Raw genomic sequence first — 16761 nt, forward strand, 5'->3', positions numbered from 1 at the left:
TTATTCCCACCTACACTGGAGGTCTTTCGGTCCAGCGAGCTTGTCAAGTGCAGTGAAAATAGACTCAACCTAGGTTTTCATTTCTATGTATAAGCCTACAGGATCCTGAAAAAGTCGACCGAGAGAGAAAGTAAATAAGGGCCTCAGATCATCCAAAATAGTGACTTGAGTGCTACTTTATCATCAGTTCTAAAATAACTTGATTGCAAAGAGTCTGAGGCTAGATGGTAGAAATAAACTCAAGTGGGACATGACATATATGCCAGGGAAAGTGGAGATGGATGTCTGAGAATTTTGAGCAACTTTGGGGCTCTCTGAGTGCTTTGATGGCACACATCACCTGGACATCAGACACTCTGTGATTGACCTTCCACTGTTTTTTAAAAAGTCTGTAGAGGAGCTTGGCTAGAGGGATGCATTTTATTAATGAAAATGCGCCCTAAAGATCCCGTTCTGGCTGGCGCTGATAGTAGTGGTGATTTCAGCATTTGCAGAACATGAAAGGGTCTCTCTTTTTTTCTTCTAAAAATCCAGGTAGGGGGGCGCCTGGGTGACTCAGTGGGTTAAAGCCTCTGCCTTTGGCTCAGGTCATGATTCCAGGGTCCTGGGATTGAGCCCCGCATCGGGCTCTCTGCTCAGCGGGGAGCCTGCTTCCCTTCCTCTCTCTCTGCCTGCCTCTCTGCCTCCTTGTGATCTCTGTCAAATAAATAAATAAAATCTTTAAAAATCCAGGTAGGGAGCATAGCGGGAGAATGCAGGACCATGGAGTTGAAGAAGGCCGGAATTTCAATACAGTTCCATACTTTCCTGATGTGTGAAGTTGGGCAGACTTCTTGTGATTTTGAAGGTTCAGTTTCCTCATCTTTAAAACAAGAGTCGGTCACTGTCCTTAAAGGGTGGCTTAGAATAATGTATGAAATACATTATTATGTATTAAATACATATACGTAAATATATGTATATCTGTATATACATATATTACATATACATATATGTAAATTATTTAATGTGTAATTTAATTATATAAAGCACCTGAATCATAGCAGATGATCATCAGTAAATGTTTTCTGCTTCACAGCAGGATCACTGGTAATAAAAGTATCAGAAGAAGCAGGGCACTTTTCATAACAATGTGGCCTAATTCTACTTTAATCTTCTGTCTAAACTTTATATCTAGGTTGTTTGAATGATAGCCTACTCAAAAATGCATTTTCCCAACAGAAATAAATAAATGATGAAAATGTCAAAGAGAAGGAAGAGATTCAAAATAGTCTAGGATATTTTAAACACATGAAGACCAACAGAACAGGCCAGAGTATATGCAATCTATGCCTGTGCCTCAGACCTGTAGTTATTACTACACTTTTTGGTCAGTAGGTAGGGTCTCCATCTGAATCTGCTTTAAAAACAGATAATAAACCCCAAATGCTTTTATCCATTGCTAGAATTGTCAGATGCCAAGGCCCTGAGCAAAATGCTTAGATGACTAGATTGCTATCACTCCCTCCCCAGATGGGGTAGGATAGAGACGAGTTCCAGGTTTCCAGAGGCCAGCTGAGCCTTCCTGAGTGCACTTCACCTTCCTCTCCGGGGCCCAGCTGTCCTATTGTTCATCCTCCTTTGGACCCATCAAATGTTGCTTGCTGGAAGGACGTAAAAAGTTTAGGGTTTAAGTGTCTGATGCAATTTTGTACATCTTCTCAAGACAGTATTTTTGTGGGATTGAAGAAGAGTAAATCTCTGTATATTTAACACTCAGGCTTAACTAATGAAGGATTTAATGCATACAGTTTCAAATTTTTTAAAATAAATAGCCATTTTCACACGCACACCCAAAACTGCTACACTGTATACTTATTTATAAACTGCTCTTACATACTGAGCAATTCATTTCATTATATTTTTACATCGTAATTTTAATAGCTATAAGTTATTACATCATGTTACCATTCTGAACTTGGGTCTCCTAGTTGGAAAGGTAATTGTTCCTAAGACTTGGCTTCTGAGAGCTAAATAGAGATTAATATTTTCATAGAGTAATACTTTGAGAATTTCATGACAAATTTCTTAACGTTATAGAAATAAAATTGCCAGCTCATACGGTATGCAAATTTTTGAGAAGTGGTAACATATTATCAAAGTGAAGATTCCCATCTAAGTGAAAGAGAATGAACACTTTCCCACTGTTCCTGTCACGGGGTATCATTATTAAAAGCAATCTAGAGGACATGTGGACTCACAGCACATTTTTTTACCCGATTATGTGGCCGATCCGTGGTAATGATGGAATATCATTGCCTCCTGCTCTGTTGAAAGGCTATTTTGTCCTCTGTTTTGTTGCCAGTGCTGGCCCTCTCACAGCTAGAGTCGGCAGCTGTGGACATCTGCAAGCTTACTAAGAGTGCCGTGAGAGCATGGTGAAGGAAACAGGCTTCTCTTTCCCTCTGTACTAACAAAGACATAATTTAACAGTTTCTGAGGGCCAACGCAGTGATGCAACCCCAGTGGGTTTCCTTTAAGAAGGAAACTGCATGTGTTCACGTCTTTCTATTTTAACAGTGCAATAAACACTTACAAATAATGTTGCGATGCTGCTAGAAATAGAAGTATTCAAAGATAGGGCCTGTACCAAATGTCAGTGTGTACAAAAAATCCAATCACCATTATAATCAGATAAGGCCTCTTTCTCCCTGTGGGCAATAGGTTGTTTTTCAAGAAAGCTTTTTTTTTTTTTTTTTTAAAGCTATGAAAAGCAAAATCAATTCTTGCTTTATTTTTATCTGAAATACTTACAAAACCATTTTTTCCCTTCTGTAATCTGAAGTGGGAAAACCAAACTGAAATTGCCTTTTTTTTTTTTAATGGAAGTGCATATAATTAACAGTTGCCCCAGGTGGTCCTATAACTTGGAGATACATGGTTTGCTTTGGAGGCCTCCGTTTTTACAGAAACGATCTGACAGGGGTAATTAGATACAAACTCTAGCATCATTTCCTCATGAAGTAATAGGAAAATAAGACAAAAATCATCTAAGTATTAAAGGCATTCGGTCTCCATTCTAGGCTCTTGTCTCTTCATATGCGGAACCCTCTTCCTTAACCATCTCCATCCCACACACTGCTTCAGTCACCATGGATTTGACAATGACTGCAAATGTGTATCTCTCAAGCAGAAATTCTCTTTTTAGCTCCCCATAAATTTTAACGTCTCATCTGGTAGTTCCCTAGTGCCCACAGAACACGACAAGTCTGAAATCCATAAGCTTCTCCCTTAAAATGGGTCTTCTCCTACCCTGCCTGAGTGTAGCAAAGAGTAGTAGACACCCCATCAGGAAATCTCATCCTTTTCTCTGTCTACATCTCTTAAATGCATCCATTTCTTCACAGCCGGCCCTTGTCTGGATTCAGCTGCTGCTTCTGGTACCTGCATGGGCCTCCTCCCTACAAGCCACAAGCCACCGTAGTTAGTACCCTTGACTCCCAGTCTCCCTCCCCTGCCCCTTCCCTACCCTTTCAAGGGTCTTCTCCTAAGAACAGTGGGAGTAGTCTTCTTAGACCTCAAACACGATCACGTCACTTCCTACTTAAAGTGTTCTAAGGAATACTCATTCATTGGTGTTATTGAAAAATGTCTTGACAAGACCTGCTCAGGCATGGGCTTTTCTGCCTATTTTACCATTCTTATTTTTCATTATTCTCTGTTCATTTCTTGTGCTAAAGCCACACTCTCCTTCTTTTGGTTTCTCGATCGCATCATGCTGTCACCTGACAGAGGCCTTTGCACACCTGCCACACAACTCCCCCCCCCACATACGCACCCCTCCCCCCCAACCCAGGACATGCTTGTCTTACTTTCTCTTCTGTTTATCTCTTGTAACTCTTCCATCTCTCACCTCCAGCATCACTTCCTTGGGAAAATTTCGACCAATCATTCTAGGAAAGATTTCTCTAGTCTCTGCTTTCACAGAATTGCATTTCCTTCCCTCATATTACTTAGGCCAATTTTATAATTACACACGTGTTATTTGGAATTATTTGATTAATGTCTGCCTGTGAGACAGAAGCTCTGTGAGAAGGTGGCCTGTATTAGTTTACTAGGGCCCCTGTAAAAAGTTAACACCAAATGAGTGGCTTAAACAACAGATGCTCATTGTCTTACTGTTCCAGAGGCTAGAAGTCTGAAATCAAGGCATTGCTAAGGCTGGTTCTTTCTGAACTCTGTGACGACAGGACCTCTTCTTGGCCTCTGTCCTTGGCTTAGAGTTGGTCACCTTCTCCTTGCGTCTTCACGTCGTCTTCCCTCTGTGTATATCTATCCAATGTCCAAATTTCTGCTTTCTGTGAGGATACCGGTTATATTTGATTAAAACTTACCCTAATGACCTCATCTTAACTAATTACACATGCAGTGCCCTATTTCTAAATAAGGTCACACTCTGATGTACTGGGGATTAGGACTTCAGTACCTAAATTTTGGGAGATAGAACTCAACCAGCAGCAGCGGCCACGTCTGTCTTGTCCAGCTGCGTGTCCCTAGTGCTCAGCGGTGTCTGAATCATAAGTGAACAGACAAAGGGTATTTCTTAGCATTCATGCAGTGACAATTATCAGAAGCAGGGATTAGATCCTTAACATGGCAGGATAATTCCTGTATTATTTCTCCTCTTCCATCTTTACCATAAATTTTTCTTTAAAAAAAAAAAATAGAGCAGGGATACATTCAAAGACAATTTTTTAGTACAACATCATGTAGCTAAAATGGTTACCTGAACTCAGTGATGTGACTGTACCAGAGAGACTGGCCCTTTGTGGGAATTCAGTACATTTTTATGTAAGAGAAATGAGTGGATGGAGACAATGGCAGAGATGGGGAGGAGACACTAGTCCCAGTGGCTTTATGGACTTGAAAACACAGCCTGGAGAATGACCAGAGATGCCTGCTGTTCTTCATGCCTGAAACACCAAATGTGACATCGCATTTTCCAAAGATAGCGGCTGCAAATCTCCCTCCCTGCGCTCTTCAGCACTGTGGTTTTGTCATTCCCACACAAGACAGTCTGTCACTCCATACCATGGAAACTGGGCAGGCTTGTGACTACCTTGAGCAACACAATGTGGCCAAATGGACACTGTGCCAGTTTGTGCCTTCACCTGGCCCAGCAGTTTTCATTATTTTCTCTTGAAAGTTAAGCACATGTAAGAAGTGTGACTCTCCTAAGATCATCCATTGTCAGAAGACCAAGCCTCATGGAGAGGCCCATGGAAGAGGCCAGACTATGTGGAGAGAGGGAAGGAGGACGGGAACGGTGGGAGGGCCAGATCTGAGTAATGAGGCCATTGTGGATTCCAGCCTCACTGAGCCTGCCCCATGACTCCCACCCCAGCTGCCGTCTGACTGAAACCTCACGAGAAACTGTGGAGGCAAACAGCCCTGCTGACCTGAGTCTCCCCTCAGGGCTGGTGCACAGAATATTACATTGTTGTTTTAGGAGAGCCAGTTTTCGGGTGGTTTGTTATGCAGCAGTAAGTAAGCAAAAGTGTCCAGTAAATATAAAAGCCTTGCATATAGCAAGTCCTAAATGCCTTCTTTTTGGTGAACACATGCGCTTGTCTCCAGGGTCCAAAGAGAATGGAAGGAAAGAAAACAAAGAAAGGGATCTTTTGTGCAAGATGTGAAAAACCTCCTAGTGCAAGTTTCCTGTCAGAATGTTTTTCTTTGAAAAGCCTCCTCCACTGGAAAGCTTTCAAGACTCTAAGAGAGCTGACCTTAAATGTGTCTTTCCACTGTCAGGTCAGGCAACCAGCTTAGACCTCGGGGACTGCAGAGTCTTTATGAGGGAGTTCTGGATAGTGAGAACGAGAGGTGTGAGATAATTTCTTGGTTGGCAGCTGGAAACTGAGAATTTCATTCCTAGAAAGTGTTAAGATTTGAAGAGAAGGCATTTAGGCACTTGAATTCAGTGTCTCATTAAAGTGGTACCCTCTTCATCGCCCCGCCCCTACCCAAAACCTCCCTCTGGATCATTTCGCTAAGTGCAGCGTTTTTATATAACTAATCCGAGTGATGAACAATCTGTTGTTGGAGACTGACCACAGGCAAATGAGTCAGCCTCGAGTTGCCTTAATTTTCACTTGCCGGAAAGGCCAGGGTGATAGAGGTAATCATTCCTTTATCGATCAGTTTTACATAGGATTAAGAGAGCTTTATGCATCAAAGCAGACCCTTGCTTGTAGAAATAAGCAAATCTCAGATTTTAAAATTAAACAAAACAAAACAAAACCAAAAAACCTACTTTCACACCTAAATGCAAAATTGTCCAGGTATGGGAAAAATTGTTAGGTTAGAGCTCTCGAAATATAATGCTCCATCTTTATGTGTACGGACACATCACCACAGCTTTATTGTACATCCATACCCTTACTCATACCTTATGCACACACACACACACACACACACACACACAAGTGCACATATACACACATCTTTTCAGAGGTTAGACCTCAACTTTTCTAACAACACTCACATAATCCACTTCCAATCTCTTTTTTGTCTTTTAAAAATTAGATCAGGGGGTGCCTGGGTGGCTCAGTGGGTTGAAGCCTCTGCCTTTGGCTTGGGTCATGATCCCAGGGTCATGATCCCAGGGTCATCATCCCAGGATCGAGCCCCGCATCTGTCTCTCTGCTCACTGGGGAGCCTGCTCCCCCACCCACCGCTCCCGTCTGCCTCTCTGCCTACTGGTGATCTCTGTCTGTCAAATAAATAAATAAAATATTTAAAAATAAATAAATAAAATAAAAATGAGACCAGTGCACCTATTGGTAGTCAAGAGCCATGTAATTTACATTATTTACATCCAGGCTGGGTAGTGTTCAAAGGCTATACCACACGTAAACATTTACAGGATTATGTCCGGAGAAGTGTAGAAGAGCTTGTAATTTCCCACACACACACACATTTTACTTTTGAAAACCTGGTAGACTAAGCATAAACTGTTCAACTATAGTCCTTTATAATCTAAGCCTCGTCGTCAACCAGACCATTTTATTACTGTCGTTTATATCTCAGAAATCACCAACATGCAAATGTCTACCGTAGGAAAATACTTAGAATTGTCTACTGTTTCTTCACTATAAACATGTAATCCTTTAAACGTTTTGGACTAGTGGAACACCAAGGCCCAACGGGAGTTCTGTCATACCACATGTGAGTGATTAAGAAAATGAACTTATTTAAAGTCCATAGTCTCTCATGGTTCACGGCGGCAGGTGGGAGGTTGGGGGAACCAGGTGGTGGGTATTGGAGAGGGCATGGATTGCATGGAGCACTGGGTGTGGTGCAAAAACAATACTGTTACGCTAAAAATAAATTTAAAAAATAAAAAAAAAAGAAAATGAGCTTATTTAAAAGAAATAATGGTTATTAGTGGACAAATCAGTGGCGGTTTCATAGGCAGGTATTCTGCAAACTTTCTGGCTGCATCTTTCTATGGCTGAATATATATTCTCTTAAAGCAGTACATCAGCAAAATGTACATACATACCTATGTGTGTACATATATACATATTATTATCTATATTCTAATATTATATTACTATATATATTACTATATATTACTATAGTAATCTATTACTATACATATACATATATATGTATAGTAACCTTTGCAACACATTCTTGGTCATTTTCTGGTACTCTGTGTCTCTTGTTGCCAAGCTTTAGAAGTACTTTTTCTTTCTGCTTTAGACATTAGGTGATTCTGGACTCTAAGGGGTGTGAGGAGTACTGAGAAGACCTTCTAGGGAAATATTAGACATTACAACCCACCTGTCTGGGAAAGTTTTGTTCTAAGATTGTCCCATGTTCCTCATCTGCATTTCTGCATTCCAGTGCTATGTAAACTAACCTGGGCTGCACCATGCATTCTGAGGGACCTGGTGCCTGGGCAGTTTCCTCTTACACTTAGCTGCGTAAATAATCCATCTCGGACATGACGGTCAAGGAGAAGACTCATGACCAAACCACTGAAAATCAAACCTCTTCATCAGAGGCTCCCAGGCAGTTAAAGAAGATGGAGCAGTCTCTAAGAGGTCTTTCTGTTGTTGTCTTTCAAAGAGAATGGGAGACAGAGGGTGGTCTAGCCCCAGAGTGTAACTGTGGCATCCAGCATAGCCCTTAGGAGGGTGGGAGGCCTTGGATAGATAGATATGGTGCTCTGTGCCTTCATCATTTTCTTCAAGGAAACAGATCTCAGTGCTGCAGACCTGAGCAAACAGGAACTCTCATCCTCTATCGGTCAAGCCCTCTTCTCCTTCTGACCATTTGTTGGTCCTAGTAAATGTATCCAAAAGACGTAGCAGAAGTTTATGGACTTAAATTCTAGAAAGTTGTTCTTGGTTTTACATTTCTTAACTTCACTGTGCACATCACCTTAATGAGATAGTAGAGAGGAAGCCATGAGTTTTGACATCAAAGAGAGTAAGATTTGAATCTCAACTGTGTCCTACTTGCAAAATATGGATAATAATGTTTCCCCTAAAGTAATGTGCTTTTTGGACTGAATGTGATGATACCCAGAGGGCTCAGCACATATTATAGTTTAATGAATTACTAGAATTGTTGATTTTCACTGGTCTTACTATTATAGGGCTTATAATGTTCTTGTAACAGAAAAAAGTATTTCTATGGTATCAACAACACCAAATTACCTGTAAAAACATAAAAATTTCAGTAGTAAGAGATATTACTTTTAAAAAAAGAAGTAAAACTACAGTTTTCCCAAATATAAAAGTCTGTATTGTTTTCTAATTATAAAGCTAATATATGCTCATCATAAAATTTAAAATGATAAACAGTTAATATGGTAGAAAGTAAATATCTCTTAATTTTATACCTTCAAGACTTGGGTTTAATCTTTCAGATTTATATAAATGTACATTCACACATACATGCAGGTATGTGGACGAAGATTTTTTACTCTTCTTTGGCTGATCCAGTTTAGCTCTACAGTATGACCTAGAGATTTTTATATGTCATCACACAGAGCTCATTATTCTTTTTTTTTAAAAGATTTTATTTATTTATTTGACAGAGAGAGAGAGAGAGATCACAAGTAGGCAGGCAGAGAGAGAGGAGCAGGCTCCCCACTGAGCAGAGAGCCCGATGCGGTTCGATCCCAGGACCCTGAGATCATGACCCGAGTCGAAGCCAGAGGCTTAACCTACTGAGCCACCCAGGTGCCCCAGAGCTCATTATTCTTAAATCCTGCATAGTCTCCCAGTACTTTGATAAACTATAATTTCATATATTATAATGCTGGACATGAAGATTATTTCAAATTTGTAGCAATCAGAAATTATGATAAAATGAAAGATACATGCTAGAGAATGGCTACCCATTTTTCTAATCTTTTAACAGAATTAATAAAGTAGTTTCAGCTGGATTGATATTAAAATTCTTTTTATATTAATAATGAACAAGATAACATTTTAAACATCTTAAAGCCACTTAAATGCTAACACATATTTTAAAGGCCAGAGTGTTCTTTGCCCACATCACAGCAAAAGTTTAAGCACATATTTGCAGGATATATCTTGAAAGAGAGAAATGTGTCAAAATGAGATAAACGAAAATATTTCAATGACATTTACCATCAGATGAAGTAGACATTACCACGGATGTAGGAAAAATGGAGGCACCCGAGGCATTTATTTTGGGGATTTGAGGAGAAAAAGTGACCCTAGCCAGTCTTAATGATAATCAAAAGAAGAATATGGTATGAGAGGATCACAAGTTAAAATGAGTTGCATTGTGAGAAATGGTTTTGTTTGCTTTTAATTCTCACAAATAGTGAAATACATTTCAGAATGCATGACAAATCTTATAAAACAGACAAGGTATCAGAAACTGACTATAGATAAATACTGTGCCAGTTTTCATTTTAAAAAAGAATCACTTTAAAAACTATAAATTAGCAAACCTGATTCTGATCACAAAGAAAAATTCATGGATAGCTTACTCACTGCCAGACTCGTGAGTGTACGGAAAACAAAATGGTGTCCACTAGACACCCATGGGTGCCCATAATGAACAAATCATATTATTAATAGTCTAGTTTTTAAGTTTTTCCAAATAGGCAGATGATAGGGATTTCATCAATACAACTGAGCAGAAATATCACCAAAAAGTTTTGACAAAGTCATGCTTGCTCTGCTGTGGGTAGGATGATGTATGAATGACCAGATTTTTAAGCTCTTCAGAAGAATGACTCTAAAGTTATTCCTTAATGGTTTTTCTTTATAAAGCTTTCATCAGTTACTTGGATAAAACCAAAAGTGAGCTCTATTTTTTTCAGATGACTCAAGGCTAGGGAGAACAAATGGGTACAGAAACAAAACTTTTACAGAGTGATTTGAAACATGATTAGGAATTAAAAGCAAAAATCATAACCTTGAAATCTCACAGTTGACTCTTACAACCAACTTCCCCTTGCTTCTATCATGCTGTTGAATTCAATGAAGGACATAGTTCCTGTCCATATGATCGCACAAAATTTGAAATAACTGGGCTACAGTTTTAAATCCATTAAAAATAAACTGTTCAGCCTTGGGCAGGTTAATTAATAATTTATCTTGGAAATAAGATTGAATTCCCAGTAATACTGTTTATATAAAGTAAAATGCTGACTTCTCTTCATTTTTCTTCTCCCTTGTTCCCATCAGAGTATTTATTGAAAGCCAACTTTAAGACGGGTGCTATGCCAGATGCTATAGATATATTTTTCAAAGATAAGTTAGACAGTTGCCCTGCCACCAAAGTTTAGAATTACATAATTTTGATTACATGGTGTATTGTATAGATGAAAGACTTAAGCATAAAAGAAGATTTTTAATTTTCCATTTTTCTACTTCCCCTAACTGAGGTCTTTTTGGTAAGTTACCGAGACTGTTTTGTTTTGAAGATTTATTTATTTCATAGAGACAGAATGAGAGAGAGAAATGATTTTTAATTCTTTCATCTCCGTTCTTCCAGTTATAACTTTATATCATGGAAATTTTCAAACATACACAGAAATAGACAAACAGTAAAATAAACTCTTATGTGTCCATTATATACCTTCAACAATTATCAACAGGTTTTGCTTATAACTAATTCTTGTTGGTTTTCTTAGCTTGTTTATATTACCATTGTTTTCCCCTCTAAATACTTTTATGCTTTTGATTACGTCTTTGACCCAAAAACTACTGAGGAGAGACAGAATAGTAAAGTGGTCACACACACACACACACACACACACCCCCGCCATCCACCAACCCACCCACCCATTTCCCCTCCACACACACATTGTAATTAGACAGCTTGGTTTAAATCCCACATATCCAAATTACTAGCTGAGTAGCTTGGCACATCTTATGTAATCTCTTTCTTGCCATAAGCTTATTCGCCTGTAAAATGGTAATAATAACAGTATCTATTTAATAAAGATTTTGTAAGGATTAAATGAGCTGATTAAGACAAAAATCTCAGCATGCTGCAAGTATGTAGTAAACATTCAGTAAATGTTAGCTATTATTATTCTGATTTCTAAGTTGTTCGAATTGATTTGTTTGTGCTGGTGTTATTAATTTGTGGCTTTGCGGCATTGATTATGGAGAAAGTAGGCTGCAGCATGACTTTTCTTGATTCTTGATTTATTGATTGAAATTATGCTTCTGGAATAACACAAGGCAGTGTTTTGCAAATATTCTATGGGTCCCTGAAAAGAGGGTCTATTCTTGGTTTATAGAGTAGAGAAATTCACTGGATAGCTATAAATCAGCCTCAATAATTATTTTATTTCCTACTTCCACATTTATTTACAGCCTATTTGATCTTTAAAAAATTGAAGAGTCTTGGGACGCCGGGGTGGCTCAGTGGGTTAAAGCCTCTGCCTTTGGCTCAGGTCATGATCCTAGGGTCCTGGGATCAAACCCCGCCTCAGGATCTCTGCTCAGTGGGAAGCCTGCTTCCTCCTTTCTCTCTGCCTGCTTCTCTGCCTAATTGTGATCTCTGTCTGTCAAATAAATAAATAAAATCTTTTAAAAAAAAAATTGAAGAGTCTTTTAAAGTCTCCCCTAATATACTTCATATACCTCTTGACACCTGCTTTCTTTTTTCAAGTAACCAACTAAATTATTTCAAGGGTGAAGACAAGTCACTTTCTTGTGTGCCCTGTTCTTATCTGTTGGGTGGCACTGGTTACATGCTGCAGGGATTTGCCAATTCCATTCCATTCGTCCGGAGCTCCCTTCCCACTTCCCTTCCCTTGGATAAAAGCGACATATCCTTAAAGTCTTAAGTTCCCTGATGTCCTCATATATTAGGTCTTGGTTTTAAGTGTTCCCCGTAGCATCCTGTACTTTCCTTTCTTATCACTTCTGCGATTATAGTTCTATAGTTCTTATTGATGACATGTAGAAGTCTAGCTACCTCCAAGTACTGTAAGTTCATGAATGGTGGCGTTGTCTCTCTTGTTCCATGCAAAGCACTCTGCACAGAATCTAGCCACGGAAATTTAGCACCCTGGCTTTGAGGCTGAACAGCGGCGTCAGAATTCTTCTGTTTAAATACTAACTTTGCCATTTGCTAGCTGTGTGTCTTTGGGCAAGGCAGTTAGCTTTTCTGGCATTGGTTTTCTTACATATAAAATGGAAATGGTTAACAATCATCTTATGGGATCGTTATGAAGGTTGGAAGAGATGCGTTTATAAAACAAAGCATTGGCAGCCATGTTCCTAGGTCCTGGGGATATGGTGATAAATGAGATGGAAGAGGTCTTTGCTATCATATGTTTATATCCCAAGGGGTGAGTCAGTAGAGGGAAAAAATGAGACAAATATTCAAGTTAAGGAGTGGTAAGTGAAATCAAAAGTAGAAGGCAAAGAAGAGGAGGAAGAAGTGAAAAAGTTAGCAATGTCAAGAGCCCTAGTGGGTTTAGATCGGTGGTTAACATACATTGAATATTTGGGGATGTCCTTTCTGCAGATCTGGTATTTAAGCTGAGATTTGAATGGCAAAAAGGAACTAGTTATATGAAAAACTGAGGGAAGAACATTCTAGTCAGAGAGTTCAGTAAGCCTCTGCCATAGAAATGAGATTTGTGTACCTGGGGACAGCAAGAAAGCTGGTGTAGATGGAGTACAATAAGCCACAGGGAAATTATCATCAATTTTGCCCTGTAAACACTACAGTGGGCAAAAGAGGGGAGGCACTTAAAATCCTGACCGGCCCATAGCAGGCACTCAGCAAATGGGAGCTGCTAGTGTTGTCATGGTCATGGTTTTAGTTATTGGGAACAACAAACAATGTCTGAATGAATAAATGAACGTTTGAATGGAAATGAATATGATTGCTCTCAGGGAGGATGAAAAAACTGGGTCACAGGATCATTAAGGAACTTAACAAAGCCCACGGACCCTTTGCCTACTGCAAACAGGTCGAGCTTGGGGATAGAAAGGTAAACCTGATTTTGCTTTGAGGAACCAGCAGTGAACCATCACATGAAGTCAGAAGAGCCACCTGCTTTGAAGGAAGTACAGCTAAAATGGTGTATTTGTTGAGTGGATGCGGGATGTATTGTTAGTCATTGAAGTTCACTGTAAACATTTCTAGTGGAAGTTTGTTGGGATAGCCTAACTTTAACAGTCTTCATCTCTTCTCTGTTGGGTAACATACCCCGCTTTTCTTCGGAGTTACCCTCTTTCTGTACTCAGAGTACTTGTGATGTTAGTGGGACAGTGTCTGGCTGGGGTCTGGCCATTTCACACATTTGCATGTCTTACGGACAAGGTCAAAGACTACATGATACAAACTTATTTTTTATCATAAGCCAATTCTGGACCTTTAGATGCAACATTTGAGGTAAATATTCTTTTCCACTGGATATTGTTAAAGTTTTGTGTCCCCTTACGGCCCGCTATTCCTGGTCACGCTGCTTGGAGGAATGAAGAGATAGATAAGACGGAGAGTGGTGGGCAGCAAAGCAAAGTCTATTGAGCAAGAGTACAAAGCTCCCAGAGAGGGAGGGGGCCCGAATGGGTTGCCCCCAGAGTTTCTAAGTTTAGGAGTTTTTATGAGCTCTTTTTGCAGAACTTTCTTAAGCAATCAGGGTGTGCTGATTTGTGCCCATGAGGGCTCTGGTCACGTATCTGTCTACCTATTAGGTCAATGTCCACAAGCTGATAGTCTTTTTTTTTTTTTTTTTTTTCTTGCTGACATCCAAGAGCTTAGGTCTTAACTGCTCCCCTGGCCCATGATATTGACAAATGCTTTTGTGATGGATTGTCTTATTTTAGGACTTTCTGAAGAGGTCATTTCTGCAAAGGCTACAAAGCAGAATGTCAGCGCAGTCCTGTCTAAGCTGCAAACCAGGAGGATGTCAGTGCCTTTTTATTTTAGCTTCCTGGCTCCATATTTCCTTGTTGGGGACCCTGGTCCTGACTACCTAACCGCCCAACTAACTCCTAACAATATGATATAATCGTGAAATTGGCAACGACTCTGTGGCCTCAAAAGGAGCTTCAGCTTAAAAATGGAGGCAGGAATGAAGTCAAGGCCTAAACATGGAAGTACCACGGAACACGTTGGTGAGCGCCTATGTACCACCTTGCCTAAATGCTCCTAAACACTCGTGTATTTTTGATACAATAAATTCTACTTAAGCTCTTCTGTCACTTCCAACAGAACAAGTCTCTGTTGGAAGAGCGGTTTTAAAAGATGGGTAATATTTAGACATTGAAACGAAGATTAGGGAAAGTGTGAAAAATACCTAAATCATGCTAAATGCTAAACAAATGTAGAATGGCTTTTTATATAACCTGTCAGATGTGGCTTTCCATATATGGGCTTTGGAAGTTGATTATTAGTTTTTCTTAACAGAAAAGGTATGGGTGGGCCTTCTACAAGTTAACTCTTGTATACTTTCCCTTAAGTGCTTTTCCTTAATACGCCTCTCTGCTTACCCTAGTCACTTAAAAACTTCAAGAGATCATGTCAACGCAAAACTTGTATCCAACTGAAACAGGCAGGGTAGGCTTTATTCAAGCTGATTGCATTAGGTGGGAGAGGACAGAGCTGGGTTTGAAATAAAATCTGCTCAAACAAAACAGAAGGGTTTTGAAAACTACCATGGGGGGGGTGGTTGTTTTAGGCCACCTGCATTTGCTAATTGGCCTTACCAGAGGAGAAGTAAACATGATTGTATCTTCATGTATCTTTTAAGCTAGGAGGGAGGGTAGCATCACAGTTGGACCCCTCCCCCACCATGGACACTCCCCAGATGCAGGCAAATTCCCTCAATGTTTACAATTCAAAGGCTCCTAGGTCCTTGTGAAAAACAATCCCAAGCAGCAACGTACAAAAGATTTGTCTCTTGAAGGAACAAAGAAAGATTTAGAATTACAAGTTTTCTAAAGAAAATGCTTCAGGAAAAGGGAGGTCAGCAAGAAAACTCCTGTTTGATTGAGTTGAGGGAAATGTTCAGGCAGTCTTGGTCCACCAAAATGAGATGCCCTGAACATTTCCCCTGAGCAGTATCTTTGTGTGCTCAGCTAAAGCAGCTGCATAAATGAATTTAGCATCTTTTTGGATTTGCTCACGTTAAAGCTATTGAAACCGGTTCCATTTCCCTCGGAACTTAAATTGAGCCCCAGCCTGGATGCAGCTCTCTTGCAGGATTAGACTGGTTACAGAGACATTTTGTCCACCCTGGACAGAAATTTCCATACCATCCCTACCTGTGAAGTTGAGAAAGTAACTATTTTGCATAGCAATTGCAAGGACAAGAAAAAAATAAATAAAAACATGCGCACCCACACATATACACACACACAAGTGTATAAAACAGCTGACAGTAACTGCCACCTAGTAGATACTCATTATTTATTTTAAAGAGTTACATTTTGAATTAAAGAGTATAAAGAACTGTGTGATTATTGAAGCAGAGGTTATATACGGAGGTCCCTGGGCTGAATTTTGCTTTGCTTATTGTACGGATGCATGTTTTTTGGTTTTATAGATTTAGATTAGTTGATAATATTTTTAAATTAGAGGATTCCACAATCTAAACTGAACTATTTCCTTTTTGATGGGTGTTTAGATTGCCTCCACATTTTTGTTAATGTAAACAGTGCTTGAACATGACTTCCTTTAGAGACCATTGAGTGTCTCCCGGGTAGATTCTGTGATGTCAAACTGCTAGACAACAGGGAACAGGCATTTAACATTTTAAGGGATATGACCAAATTGTCCTCCAAAGCACTTAAACTGATCTACAGTCCCACCAGCTCATGTAATGGTTCCTAGTTCCTTGTAACTCCTTTCAGGTTTTATACTGTTTTTTTTTCCCCAATTTAATATATTAAAATTTTATTTTGTTGCTTTGTTTTATACTTTCTTGAGGACTTGTGAGGCTCACCTCTTTACTTAAACTTTTTGGTGGTTTGTGTCTCCTTTTCTGTGAATTCTCTGAATCTGTTCTTCTTCAACCTTTCTGTGGAAAACTCCAGATTTTTGAAATGCTCTTCTCTTGTGAAATATTCCCCATCTTCCCACCTACGTCCTCTCCAACATGGTCCTTGTTAATGACTTACATCATTGTTTTAGTCAGTTTCTTCCCTAGATCTGTAGGGGCCTATTTAGCCAGAGCGGCCCCACCTCAGTTGAACAGCCATTTTGTTGTTTATGCAGTAAAACTTAAATTGATCCTGCCCCCCCCCCCCCCCC

This window comes from Enhydra lutris, unplaced genomic scaffold (genome assembly GCF_002288905.1).
Source record: "Enhydra lutris kenyoni isolate GAN:26980312 unplaced genomic scaffold, ASM228890v2 scaffoldscaffold50, whole genome shotgun sequence".
NCBI classification, from domain to species: Eukaryota; Metazoa; Chordata; class Mammalia; order Carnivora; family Mustelidae; genus Enhydra; species Enhydra lutris.